Consider the following 15,039-nt stretch of genomic DNA (forward strand, 5'->3'; position numbering starts at 1 on the left):
GTGGCAACATTATTATTATTAAAGTGTTATTTGCAGTGATTATAAGTGGATTTTTGTCTTCTTTTTTGGTCTGTAGACAAGTTGCCGAAGACAGAAAAGGAAAATGACGCAATCAAAGAAGAAGGAATAAAAGACAGATGTGTGGGAATTACACCCAGAATAAATGTTTCATGGGAGTGACAGGTCTCATAAGTTTGTTTTTGTGTTCTCCTAAGAATCCGGGTTTTCACAGGTGTCAAAATGTAGGAGCTGGAGATGAAAAGGGTGAAGTGATTGTGCTGGACTTTAAATAAAAATGTGCCAGGGGTTTAACTAATTAAAACTGAAGACGTGTACAAGCACAATGTAGTAATATTACATGTTTCACTGTAGTTGCATGGATTGCAGTGTATCACACCCGTGCCCTTATTAAAATGATTTCCCTTGAAGCTGTAAATATCATGCAAGCAATAAATGTCAAAGAAGATATATTAATTGAATCAAGCAAAGAAATCCTCAGAATGCCTCATGTTGCTGCTCATGCAAAGACCAGGTAATTGCAGTTACTGGTCTGTTTCTTTTATTACATACAATAATTTTCTTGATGTCACATTGGTGCAGTGGTTACCGTTGTTGCCTCCCAGCAAGGCTGCCTCCCATAGACTGACAAGCTGTCCACAGTGTACCCTAACTCCTTCCTTCTGACACCACACAACCGCAGTCTGCAAATTATTGGAATACGTTTTGCCTCTCCAAAGTTCCAGTAAGCTGCAGTAACAGCAGAGGAAGATATTTTATTTCCAATCAACATGAAAATAATCACATGAAAGCGTTTAAATAGACATTATTAACACATTTACACGTATATACATATTAGCCGCCTAATTGTTTCTGGCAATTAAGGACCGTAAATTGTACTTCATAGGTTTTTTGCTTGCTCCTGACTTTGTGGCTTTAATAATATAACGCGCCCCCCCCCCCCCCCCCCCCCCGGTAATGCAGGGGGAGAGAACATTTTGGAGAGGCAAAGCATGAGGCAAAGTGTGAAATGGACACGTGGACGTTTTGCCGTGATACTGGGTTGGTGGGTGGTACGTGTTAGAGTAGCATCCCAAATGTCAGGATAAATGATCACCAGTACATAATTCACCTTTTAAAGGTTTTAGTGTTTCGGCTGGTCGGCGTGTTTGAGATTTGGAGCCACCTGGCATCTGGCTGACTCATTTAATTCTAGTACGTAAACGGATTATCTGAGCAGTTCCCTGTCATTTACCACTGCTTGTCAAAACCTCATAAGGTTGGCAATTTCATCAGCTCTAATTTAGATTTACCTCTTGGCTAATAAATGATGCTAGAATGGAGTGAGAAGATGAGTGTGGGGTAAAAATAAAAACATTAGGAGCACTGCAATTAATGACTACACTGCAGCAGACCATCAGAACGTTCCACTTACTTATTACATCATTTTAACAACCATGTAATGTGTGCATTCTACAGAAGTACAAGTACGAATGGCATAAGCAGAGCTCTCTCTTTGCAGATGGCACCGTGTTGTCAGATACTTCCCTTTATCTTTGTCGTGTCATTAAGAGAATTTTTTTTAAAATGAAAAATAAAAATGTTCTTGGATTGGTTCTGGTATGTAGACATGAGATTTTAAATGCCTGTAAAATGATGTTTCTCTGCAGGGAGCCTTTGAACATGCCCAATCCTTCCCTTTAAGATCTCAAGAAGATGAAATATCACAACAGCTGTTATTGACAGGAGGCGCTGCGGCTGAATTTGAGAAAATGTCAGGGCTGTCAGGAATCAAACGCAAGCCTCTGTGCAGGGGAAAAGATGAAACTGACTTGAAAGAATTGTGTTGTGTCACTGTGAACACTTGATCTTGCACAGAAATCAGCTCTTGCAAAGGAGCCTAGAATAACACTTCACGTACAGTATTTTACCCCTGTGGGAACTTGAACACCTGTGTCTCCCGTGTTGTCTTTGCCATAAAAGAAACAGATCTATGTACCTTTTTCATGAGCCCCTACCTCCACTGAGTACCTGTGTGACTTCTATGTCAGAATTTCTATTGTGACCTGTTAAGATGATGACCAAATCAAGATGTCCGCACCCTTGAAGAGATTCTGAAGCCTTCATCTGCAGCTGTTACTTGCAGAAAAGATGCAATGTTAGGAATCTTGCATTATTCATTAGACAGTATTCTCATTGGCTGAAGGTGTGGCCCCAGGGTCCTCTCAAGCCCACAGGAAGAGTAGGTGGTCATAAATCATGGAAATTTTATGTAAATAGTTCTGAAACAACCTGCTGGAGGACAGTGGGAAAACATGCTTGCAAGGAATGATGGATGTAACACATACAGTATGCTTTAAAATAGATACTCATTTATAAAAATGAGCAAAAACTGGCTGTGGCACCACATCTTTATGAAAACAACATGCATTTTGAGCCATTTCACCTAAAGCAAAAGGTCTCCATCCACCAATTTAGTTGGATCAGAAAACTGTACGCAGCAAATAGACCATGACAAGCAAGCAGACTGATTCCAAGAAGAGATTAAGATGTAAAGCTGAACAAAAAGAAAAGAAACCTGCTGAAAACAATGGCCTCGAGTCTTATTTGAAACTCTCTGCACCTGAAAAAGATTATTTAAAAAATAGGCTGGGCTGTTCTGACCCATTTAAAAATGACTTCAAAGGATCTCCTAAAGTGATGTATAAGTCATTCGCAGTGTGAGACATACAGTATGCTGTATGTCTCATTTTTAACTTGTTTCTTTAAAGAGTCTGACTGTGGTTCTTTTAACAATTTTACTGCATCAGATAACAAGAAGAACTGTTCAGCTTGAAGTCACTGGATTGAATGTAACCAAGAATGTCATTCACTTGCTCAAATACCCACGCAAGTCAATATGTCGATAAAAGGAGGTGTGTGTGGGGACTGTGTGTAGTTGTGGGATTCATTTGTCTTCTTACCTGACAAAGAAAGAAGTTTGATCAAAAGATTAAATGAGTAGTCGCCATGATCTTAGAAATAAATAAGTCATTTACAATTGCAATTTACCTTGTTACTGGGCATGTGAACACCTTTGGACCTTTAAGATCAGCTGGTTTAAAAAAAAAATGCTAAAATTGTATTTTCCAAAGAACACACTGGGTGTCTTTGATGGATCCCAATCATGAGACAGGTCTCTGAAGACTAGTACGGTCAAGAAGTCAATCTGCTTCATCAGTGGATATTCATATGGACCAAATGCAGCCTAATGGAGCTTGTTGGACGCTCTTCCCCTGCTCGCATCGATCGACAGCGTGTGAGCTTGTTGGGTGGGGAGCTGTTCGTTGGCTATTGCAGTGGTATGTGTGTGCATTATAGCTTTGGCAAGTACAACAAACCCGAGGGGAAAACAAGCAAGCGCTCTCACCTTTCTTCAACCTCCACCCGATTAAAGGGAATGAAAAATCCAAGAGTGCTCATTAGATAGGTTTACAGGTTGCTAATGAACTGATATTTAAAACTTGTCACTTGTCGTGTCTCTCCCTTTCGCTCCAGTTTTCTCTCTTTTTTTTCCTGTCTTTGGCTGCCCTCCAGGACAGAGCTCCAGCAGGTCTGCAGGGGTGCCAGTATTGCTCTGTATCAGCAAAATGTCAGCCAGGAACATGCACACACACACTGGATCCAGGCTACATATCCCCAGTGCCTATTTCCATCAAATGGAAGGACACATTCAAGATGTACGACCTTAATTTGACTCTGGTAATATAGGTTTATAATAGGGTATGCTGTATAACTGGAATGAACTATTTCACTTGTGTCTGTAACTGTGCATAGTAGCTGTTCAACCTCTTATGGCCTCAGTTTGGTGTGAAACGTTATAATAGTTGTCCTCATTAAAAATCACCTCACCTTTTTAACCACTGTGTGATAAAAAGGGCAATTTCACCACAAGTCAATGCCTCGTCTTTCATACCGGTCGCACCTCTGTGGGCAAAAGCTGCGTCAGGTAGATTGCCTGCAGACCATAACCGCTCTAGTTGCAGTCCAGGAAATATTACCTCAGTAATCTGCAGCAGGAGGCATTTCAGCAGGAAATGGCTCCCTGTGCTGGGTTGTATATATGTTCGGGGCTGAGTTGAGCTCATAATTCAATGCAGTCATTGGCACTTTTCATCCTCTGTCTGCTGGGGCAGGGTACTGGCTAAATGACAGTGAAAGCCACAGTGGCACTTCTGCCATTGCTTTACGACTGGCAGAGACCCCGGGGCACCATGACTGGAGTGCTAAGCGAGAACATGGCTGCCAATCACTTGATATTAATCTCCCTATGATCACGAGAGACAGCCGACATGCAGTGGGAGGGGAGGAGGCAAACCTGGGGTGGGGAGGAGCGGGACGTGGACCCAGCTGGTGCGTGGCCAACAGAAATTAGCTGTGTGCTCCCATCAGAGCGTTCAAATGCCTCACGCTCACCTGCACACGCACACAAACTCAGAGCCACCTACACAAAGGCAGTGAAGGTCAGCTGTGCTCAGCCTCTTCTGTACCGTACCACATAATACGACCAGACAGGAAAGCTCAGTGCATTTCACCTTGATGGATTCCTTGGAGTGCTATGTTTTAAATCTCATTGCCTCAATATACTGTATAAAAAGTCCAGAGTAAATACATCAGCGACCAAACTGAGAGGTCAGAGGTGAAACTAGCACAAAGCCTCTAAGGTAGTTAGTGTTCATGCCATAAATATACTATTTTTACCCCTAATTTTGTCATACAGTTGTTTTAATAAGACAAATTTAAGATTACATGACAAAAAATAACGATTATTCTAATAACTCACTTTAATGGGCTTTTTCAACAACTTAGTATGTTATAACTGGATCACGCTCAAGGGAGCGTTTACAGACAATTACACTATATTCCCAAAAGGATTCACTCAAGCATCCAAATCATTCAGTTCAGGTGTTCCAATCTGTGCAGTCTTACTGAACAAAATCATAAAATCAAGCACCTAGGCATGCAGGCTGCTCAATCAATTCCAATGTGCTGCCTTGATAGGATGCCACCTCTGCGCATAAAATCCAGCTGTAAAAATACCTCATAGTCAATGTTAGTGGTCTTATAACAAAGTAGAATCGACTGGAAATGACAGGAAGTCACTTACAAAGTGGTAGACCATGTAAAATCGCAGAGCAGGCTGTGGTTACCGACTTTCTGCATTGTCAGTCGTTACAGACCTCCAAACTTCCTCAAACTTTGTCTTCCGAGAAGAGCTAAAGCTTTTACAACTGCAAAGAGTGAACCAACATTAAGCCGTATGGATTAAGAATGGGATGTCACTCAAGTACATATATATTTGAGTAGGCAGACGAGCAAATACCTTTGGCTTTATAGTTTAACTCCAATGGTTTGAGTAACTTTATTTTTGGGATCATTTTTTACTGCATCACTAAGCTTTCTGCTGAGCTACAGCTGGCAGGCAGCCACACTGAAAGTATTCTGCAAGATATCTTGGTGAAGATGGAAATTAACGACTCCCTCAGTGATTGCTGTTTGTCCAGACCCAGAAGTAGTTCTGTTTTTTTAGATAAATGCTGCTGCGTGATATCCAAGGTCAAGATCCTCTTTTGGCTAAATCAGCTGAGCTTAGTCTTGAAGGTAAGTCTTCAAAGATCTCTTTCTCCTTTTTTGAGGCGCACATCAGGAGACACATTTTCTAATGTAATATAAATATAAACCCTTGTCTAGGTGATTAAAATCCCTGATTCCCAGAGACAGTGCTGAGGACATGACCTCTGTGCCTTCAGCGGTAGCTATGATCCTCTGATGGTCATGTGGCTTCATGTCCCAGTGGTAATCCACACACAGACTTTTGATTAAAAAAAAAAACCCTGCTCAAGTTGTTTATTGTAAGACAAAAATTGTTTAGTTATGTTCTTAGCAAGCTTCACTCTCGTTTTTGTGTTGTTATTGTTATTATTATTGTATGCTTCCTGTACTTTTATAATACTCTGTTGCTGGAGTACAAGCTGTGTCTTTGTTTAAAGTGAATAAAGAACCTGCACATTAAAAAAAGGAAGATTCAGCTTATTTAAGCTGCTTATTCAGCCTCTGTACATTCCCTGTCTGATGGAGTGCAGAGCTGCTCCCACTTTGTCACGTTTAGTTCAGACTGATGGTTATTTTGTGTGATATATAAAATGAGATTTCTAATAGACCCCCTTGTTTGTGCTTCTGTGTGACTGCTTTGAATGTTTGGTGTGGGCCACTGAGATGTTTGTGTAGCAAGTGAAGACTAAAGTAAAATGGACAGAATGTTAAGACGTAGTTTTCACTTCATAGAAAAGGATGACTGACACAAAACTAGAAACTCCAGTTGAACACTTTGTCATACACTGTTAACGCCCTGTAATCATGGCATGTTTGTTGTCAGAGCAAAGGTGTTGACCTTAATGTGACACAGCCAGTGATCGCGAGTAATGAGGATGTGAGTTAAAATTAGAGGGTGTATTCATCTGATGAAGGCTTTGTTCACTTTCTCAGGTTGTTGCTGGCTGTACAGTTCTCTCAGTTCCCATCTCTTCTTCTGAAACCTCTTATAAAAGGAATTAACTTTTTCGGTTATAGATCTATTAAAAACAATATACATACTGCTCAATTATGGGTTTTTTTAAAAATTATATTCACCAAGACACTTTCACTTTGCTAATTATCTGTTGTAGCCTATATAAGTATATATAAGTTATTAAGGAATGTAAAGTATTCTTTTTCAAAATGAGTAAAAAATAATCAAGAAGATTATTCTAGAGTCATGTGGCAGCCCAGACACAGTTTGGCAGAAAGAAACAGCCAATGCAAAGTTCATCTAAATGTCAGAGAAGAAGATGAACTGCCAGACACACATATTTCATGACTTTCAAACAAAGGCCAAACTGTTTCATTATATTCTTACACAAATAAGTAACAGAAACATTGTGATATGCAGTTTATTTAAGACTTGTATTTGTAAATTTAAGTCGTATTGTTGCTTATTGTAACTTATAAACAAATAAATTATTAAGTATGAAATTGCCATTGGTTTCTCCTAATTGCGAATTATAATTCCTTTATGGTTTTCTTGTTTAAAAACAGCCTGGAAAAGAAGAAGAAGAAGAAGAAGAAGGAGCATGATCTCTCTCAGACAGTCATATGACAGTCCAGTCACCCAGTCACAATTTGGTGGTTCCTTTAATGGTCACTTTGGCTCTATTGGTGATTGAAAGTCATTTGACTAGACCAAGAAAATATAACAAAGAGGGTGAAATGCTCCACAAACTTGTTTTATAAAGTTAGAGCAGAGGTAAAATCAATGAACTGATTATAACCATATAATTTTGACTTGACTTTATTTAAGATACAGTGGTTTAATTTAACTTGATTGCTTTTAAACTCTTTTTGCTATTTAATATTTATTATTATTATTGAAATTGTGCTGTTACTTACTGCGCATATATTTCTTATGAAGTAAGATAATAATAACTATTTATAATTTGCGCCTCGTCTCCCTTAAGTGTAACGTTAATAATTGTAATATTTAATTATTTGCCGTGTTCTTGTTTACAAACAGCTTGAGGGAAAAAAGAACGTGAACTCCTCAGACAGTCATATGACAGACCAGACACCATTTGGCGGAAAGAAACGTCAGCGCTTTCATTGGTGTACTGCGCACTTTACGTAGACTTAAGGACCACCCCCACGAACTCCACGTAAAGTTCTCAGCAGGCGTTGGTGAATGAGCTGGTCTCTCGTGCGTTCACGTAAAGCTGGACGACTTTTTTTTTTTTTTTTTTTGGTAACGAGCGGAGAGGAGATGCACACGGCACTCGAGTGAGGTAACTATATAAAAAAACCCATTTGTTATCATTCACTCCCACAACATGGACCCGGGCAGCGTTATCCACGGCTCGTGGATTTTGTTCGCCGCTGTTGCGAACATTTGTAACGAAACATAACACCGTTCTTTATATCGTTGGTCTTTCTAGACTGTGAGCTAATTTCCTGTGAGTCGTCTGCTAGCTTATGTTAGCTGGTTGGATTGTTGTCTTCCTTTCCAGGCTAGCGTTAGCCTTCCGAGAACGGGCTGACTGTGAAGTGAGGGGCTTTGAAATAGTACCTCTGTGAGGTATTCCGGTGTTTTGAACATAAGCGACTACTTCAAGTGTTCATTTTTGTGCCTTTTAACGCTGTCGTGTTGAAATCACGTCTCAAGGACGCGGAAGTGTAGCACGCTTAGTCTGATATTCGAACCACGTGCGGATTTCAGCCCTCCCTCTGATCAGTTTATTGATGAGTGATTGGCGATTTTACTGCGATTCCTCAACAGCAGACGGTTCTCCCTAGTTTAACTTGTGTGACTGGTCTGTTTCTGATTTTTATTGAACTTGTAGACATTACACGGCTTTCACCCACCTTGCTGAACACTGCATGCGTGGGGAGCTGCCATTGTGGAGCGACTGCATTTGGTGATATGCAAATATGGCATTCAAACAGTACCCTCCCTCTCTATAAATATTCACTCTATTGTACTAAATTTCTGAGCATCACCACAAAGTCTTTTTATAAGCTCTTAATTGAAATCAGCATCGTCAAAGTGATCCGGGTGAAATGTCCGCGCATTTGTTCATTTTCTCATCGTCTGTCTCGTTGAATCAGTGATCCCCTTTTCAGCGTCCAACATTTATTTTCTTCCTGTTGCCAGCAGAGTTTACTGACCCGCGTAAAACTAATTTAAGTTAATCTGTACTACTATAACGATTGGATATTTGTTTTAAAAAACTAAATGTTCAAAGTAACTAATAGCTAAAGCTTAAAATGGATGCAGTGGAGTAAACGCCCCCCCCCCCCCCCCTTTACTTTTCTTGCAGTGCTGATTTTATTGCAATTGCAACTGCCATGTTTGACCGTCTTGATTAACAGCCAGCTTGAGTAAAAATATTGCGTGCGTGTGTTTCCTCTACATTCGGTCCAGCGGCAGTGCTGTAACCTAGTTCATTCAATATTAAGTTGCAGTTTTAAAGTGTACTAAGTTGGTATAATAATACTTTGGCATTTCATTTCTGCCTATAAGGAATCCTGAAAGGGGAAAAATGTTCATTACTGGGAATCAATTAATTATTTAATTCATTTATTTCTTTATTTTTAACACAGCGAGTTCTACCTGGCAAGGATCCGAGTGTGTGGCTGGTGGTGTTTGGAAGGTTGTAATACCTAATCTGAAATCCCTAAATCTTGCACTTGACAAATGCCATCTATGATATAGTAATTAAATAAAATAATTGAAACTAACCTTTATAGAAAATTAAAAAAATTAAGGGGGAAGAAAAACGAATAAACGTAATAAGTTTGAGGCAGACAAATTCAACAAATTTATTAGATTTTCACCTTGGTCATGGTCCTTGTGGCAAAATAGCTTCTAGTCTAACACTTCTAAAAATATTATGTAATGTTGTAATGTGGGCACTATGAAAGTGATGTCATGAAGTTTAATGCAACTCTGAGTTTCACATCTCTATGTAACCAGAAAGGCTAAAAATACTTCCTAGCACAGTGCCTTATTTGGTGTATGTAACACAATGAGTCACATTGAAGTATGTAGTTATGTACTGAATCATATTTACTCTCTGCTTAAAATATATGTGTAACATTTGGGTGGAAAATTGATGAAACAGCTACTGCAGGATACACACTCATTTATTTAGGTGTGCTTTGGTCTGACTTAAGGCCGTTGGCTGAATTGCTAAAGCTGGAAAGGTTGGCTTATTACATCCCCACCCCAATGTGGTTCCACTGCATTACATGCCATATCCAAACCAACCACAATTAAGGGAGTAGGTTAAAGATCTCACAAGTGCAGCACCTGTTAGCATCTAGATGTCCACACTTCTGTACATATGCGTTCTGCTTCGTTAGGTAATTAAATTAAATAACTCTTTTTAGTGTGGTTCCTTGTTCAGATATACTCTTTGAGTGAGGAGGACTAGAAGGATCAGAATAAAGAAAGGCTCCTGGGATATACTGACTTTTAATCCCTAAAGTCAGGTACATACTAGATGAGTCTTGGGCAGTCCCAAATGTTGTGGCACCACATTGGTGGCCCTTTATAATCCCAGAAATTATATACGTAGTTATTTTAGCCAATACTGATCATTATTCATAGACTAAATAGTGGAATCATGTCTGTTTATCTACATTTCATTGGACTCTTGATTATGCTCCATTGCCTACAAAGACATCCAGGAAATTTGGATAATGCGTGACCGGTCTGCTAGTAACCAACAGGAAACTGTATGAAATGAAATAAAAAATGTGAAAAAGGAAAACAGATTCTGACGAAGAAGAAACGTGTGTATAATTTGTTCTCCAACTAAAGAGGATGTAGAAAATAGAAAAGAAATAACAGCCGTGGTTCTTGGCCCTGATTCAATAACGGGCGCTATCATCATACAGTGTACTTGCATCAAAGTTGATGTCCATGTTTATTAGATTCGTGTTGCTCAGTGTAACTTGTGATGAACTTATAAGATTGCTGAAATCAGAGTGTGTAGACACCTTAATAAGAGTAGCTTATGTTGGATCCTGTAATTCCCATAATGCAATTGTTTCTTATGTTAGACTTTCTCTAGTTTGCAAATACCACTGATTTTCAAACTTAAGGGCTTGAGTTTATAATACAAGGGTTGTTGTAAACCAGCAGTCTTAAACCAAGGCTGAGATTACTCTACAATACAGGTCTGTTTATCCTGTAATTGTTAAGCTTAGGTACTAAACCTTTTTTTGCCATATGCAGTCATGTGAATACAGTGTGGCCTTTGATTTTAAGGTTTTTACAGCAAAACAAAAAGTCTCGTTAGATAAGAAACCTCATGTGAATAAAACAACATTTTATACTATGCCATTATTTATTTAACAAAATAAGCCGAGGTTTAGAAGCTGTATGTGGGAAAACGAAGTAGAAATTCTTTTGTGGGGGTTAAGAGGGTAAGTAGCAGGCAGGTGCCACCAAGCAAATACAAATGTGATTCTTTGTTAAAAGAAGTTTTGGCAGTTTTGTGGTCTGGATCGTTCAGGTGTGTTAACACGCTGCTGAGGAGGAAAGACATCAGTTTTGAGCTTAGAGAAGCAGTTGATGCTGCCCTTCAATGCGAAAAGGGTTTTAAGGTCATTTCCAAACAATTTGAAGTCTACCATTCCACATGGAGAAAAGTTATTCACAACTGGAAAACATTCAAGTTGTCCATCTTCCCAGAAGTCAACATACCAGCCAATTTACCCCAAGGTCAGTGGTCAGAAAAACTAGGGGAAAAAACAAGCAAGCAACATGCATTTTAGCTTCTATAAGCCCCACTTAGCATGTTGAACATTAAAGTTCATGACATTACAATGAGAAAAAACAAGTATGACTTGTTGGAAAGAGGCTCTCAGGAGAAGGCCTCTTCTTTTTGAATAAGCAGACAGCAATGCAAAGGTTTGGAAAATTGCATCTGAACAAGCCACAAAACGTCTTTTGGTCATATGACAAAGTCAAAGACCCTGGGCTGTTCACTTGCGTGCTCTAGAGTCAAATGTCAGACGATCAGCTGACAATCAAAGTTTGTCTGATACTGAGATAAGAAACAGAAGAATCATTGTACATTTTAAATGCTCAATGGGCTGAATGAAAAAGTGCTGCTTTGTAATGCACTAAAGAACCACTAAAAGTTCTGAAGAATTTTAAGAGGCAGATGTATGATTGAAACAGTGCTGGAACCCCCCCCCCCCCCCAAAAAAAAAAATCCAAAAAACAAAACAAAAAAACCAAAAACCATCTGGCTCCAGCAAGTACAGATGGGAACCCTCTTAGTTCATCCATTATGAGTGTGGGACCAAATTTATCTCTCACATCAAATGCACACTAGCTTGAATGCTGTAGCTTAAATTGTGTTTTGGTGTCAGTTTTGCTTGCTAAACTTCTAAAGTTTGCTTACTGTGTGGAGAAAAAACAGGTATGTATGTGAAAGTGTTTGAAGATGGTTTTGTTGCTTATTTATGGATTACACTGGGATACAGAGATGGCAAGCGCCAAAAAAAAAAGAACTGGTCACATCACAAAGTAAATTTTCTGTCCTGAGTGTGTATTATATGAACTAGGACATTTGGGCCACATCTGACCTGCTCACCACTTACCAAAAACCAAGGCTGGATCAAGTCTGGCTGACACAATTGGAGTGCCAGAGCTGGGCAATAATTGCCAAAGGGAGGCCAACACTGTCTAACTGGGGAAACACTAATGTGATTAACAAGCCCGGGACTAACCCTACAATTCCTTTTAGTGATTTTTCTCTAATAAATGCTTGTACATTATTTGTAGCCTGTGTGTTTTTTTTTTTTTGTTTTTTTTTGTTGTTGTTTATAACTATTTTTTTTCTGTAAGGCTTGTCCTGCAGTGTAATTACTAAAATGGCATTTGGCCATAATGTTCTCTTGTTTCACCATAAGCCACTGATTTAAATCTAACGTTGTCACTTGATTTTTTTTTTCTACTTTGACCACAAAATTAGTCTTACTAATTACTTACATTACTTCCCTGTTAACTGTAATTAAATCAGGAAATTATGCAGAACATGGTGCGGTGCAATAGAGTGGCTAAGTGTATGTTTCAGTGCAGTTGGTTTGTAAGTGCAAAATTCTGCTTTAGTTTTTTTTCTTCCTTATCCATTTACGGGTTTTTTTTAAACACCTGATTTCAGTTTCTAGTTTAGCTTCAGGTAACAATACCCTTGGAATCTGATTTGGGTGATAAAGTCTTTCCAGTGGCTTTAACTTTCACTGTCTGGAGTTGAACTACCTTTAGTTAAACAACACCTGTGCTGAGGGCAAAGTTTAGATACTTTATTGTGGTAAAGTCAGTACTGCAAAGGCTTCCGCACAGAGTATCACTGCTGCCATGTTGTAACTGAAGAGCGTCCACACAGAGGTCCTGGTATTTGTTCGTTTCACCATCAGCCCAGTGACGAGGATTAGTGTGTTCTTGAGTATCACAAGGTAGTATGTTCAAAAAATTAAGCTAAGTGTCTTTTGTGGTTAGCTGACTAGGTGACTTAAAACTAGCAGTTGTTAAGAAAGTATTTGAACCTTCTGCTTTATTGCAGACTCAGTAAGATTTTAAGTGTCCAAGAAAATTGTGCTGAGAAAAACACAGTGCTGTGGGTCCTGTGTGCTTTGGAAGGTGATAGGTGTGTTACATGTGCGTTGTTGTGCTAAAGTAAAGTTACTGTTTTGGAGCCTGTTGTTGAATGTTTCTAATGTCTTCCAGTTGCCCCAGATACAAAGATGTGTGAAATGATAATAAATATAACTAATCTAATCTCAGTCTTGTGTAAGAAAAACTTGAGTAGACATGACTTGGGTCAGTGGTGCAGACATCAGGAGGTACAGGAGTTTAAATTCTTTTATTTGTTTTTTTTTAATTTTTCATGAACAGATATGAGACAACACTGTTAGGGGGCATTTGGTTCATTTCAGGTTTGCAAGTAACTAATTTACATCAAAAGTCAAATAATAAAATGGGCAGAATGTCTTGGTATTACACATCTATGCACACATTCACACATCTATGACCAAGTAGTTGGTCAGGTGGTCGATCCCTGACTGCTCAGACACGCAGACACGCACATTCCCCCTCTGTGCCTCCCCGCCTCTCTGCACAAATTAGTTAAATCACTGGACTCAAAAGCCTCAAAACAGTCAACCTGTTACTTATGTTAGTGCTGCGGTCCACATTCTGCATTTGTCCGGCGTGAATTTGTGCCTTTGTTCAAATGTTTTGGGCATACTTTTAAATCAGAGGTAAGGATCACTCTATATTTCTTTTATTTTGTTGTCTTTTTTGCATTGTGTATTCCTTTGCTGATAGTTGAGTTCACTTGTATGTACACTATCCAGCACTGCAGTCTGAATCTGTTTTTGCACTGTGATGAGCACGCTTCCAGGCCACAGAGCATCAGCCATGCACCTGCGTCTCACCACAGCAACCTCGTGTCATTTAGCTGCTTCTTGAATTTTCCTGCAGAATCCATGGCTGTAAACAGCAAATTCAGCATCAGTGTACGCGTGAGTCAGTGGCATCGTGCAGAAAAGATGTTTATGCTTGTACAGCATTGTCACGCTCTCTGACTGCAAGGAGTTTAAGGGGAGTTGCGGTCTGTTTACATGTGAACCTGAAGGTGTCACAGAAGCCGACAACCTATTTTCAAATCCCAGTGGGATACTGGGGTTTAACCATATGGCATGTGCCAACCTTGTTTTCTCAGATTTGTTTTACATGGACATTTAAGGGCTTTTGGAAGGATTTCTTGGTCATTCATTTACCATGTTTTTCAGTTGCTGACAAAGTACCTTGGGATCAGTTTGTAGTAGTCTTCACCTACCACCTGTGCTGAGTCTGCTGCAATGAAACCTGCACTGCAGCTCATGGTGAGATGGTTCTTATGATGCATATACAGAATAGCTACTTCTGATAAGAGGATTGCTGGTTTCACCTGTTGAGATGACTACCTTTATCATTGTTGTTACCAATAACATTGGTAAATGCTTGTACACGGTTTGACGAAAGTAGTCCCTCTGTAACCGCAAAGTGTAGGCTTGCTTGTGCTTTATGAGGCAGTTAAGCTAGGCTGTAACAGTTTGCTGTTGTGTGTCAGTGCTGTAATGTCTCACCACTGTTGAATGACTGCTTAGGACAGCAGTTATGTGTGAGATAAAAAACAATTCACAACCTATTATGTTCCCTGCTGTTTTTGGTGATTGTCTGCAGAGATGCATGACCTAAACTCAGGTGTGTCATATGTTTCCTCTCCTGCCACGCCAGACTGTGACTGTGGTCCTTCATTTTTTCCTCAGACCATCTGCTGGCAGTTTTGTCCATGTGGCAGCTGACATCTGCCCTCTTATGTGGGCCTGAGGCCTTACTAAGAAAACCCTCTTCTCTGACATGTTGTTTTTTTCCTGTCTCAAGAAAAAAGTTGTTCCCATTCCCCACTTGGC

The 15,039-nt window shown here is 39.6% G+C and overlaps 1 protein-coding gene across 4 annotated transcripts in view; it reads left to right on the top strand.

Annotated features, from left to right (window-relative positions):
* The first annotated feature begins 7,717 nt into the window (after positions 1-7,717).
* Positions 7,718-15,039, top strand: part of slc39a10 (solute carrier family 39 member 10) — a 35,618-nt gene continuing 28,296 nt past the window's right edge. The window contains exon 1 of one of the 4 annotated variants that reach the window (XM_086266411.1): positions 7,718-7,850. The gene's annotated coding sequence lies outside the window, so the exon portion shown is untranslated. Of the gene's footprint in view, positions 7,851-12,459; positions 13,039-13,789; positions 13,843-15,039 lie in introns of those variants that run through there. The other 3 variants (XM_086266415.1, XM_086266412.1, XM_086266416.1) reach the window with 3 other exon arrangements.

Source organism: Aulonocara sp. 'chitande type north' Nkhata Bay, linkage group LG16, assembly GCF_057382095.1.
Source record: "Aulonocara sp. 'chitande type north' Nkhata Bay isolate Kocher_YH1m ecotype deep benthic linkage group LG16, A_spYH_male_GT1.1, whole genome shotgun sequence".
In the NCBI taxonomy this organism is placed as follows: Eukaryota; Metazoa; Chordata; class Actinopteri; order Cichliformes; family Cichlidae; genus Aulonocara; species Aulonocara sp. 'chitande type north' Nkhata Bay.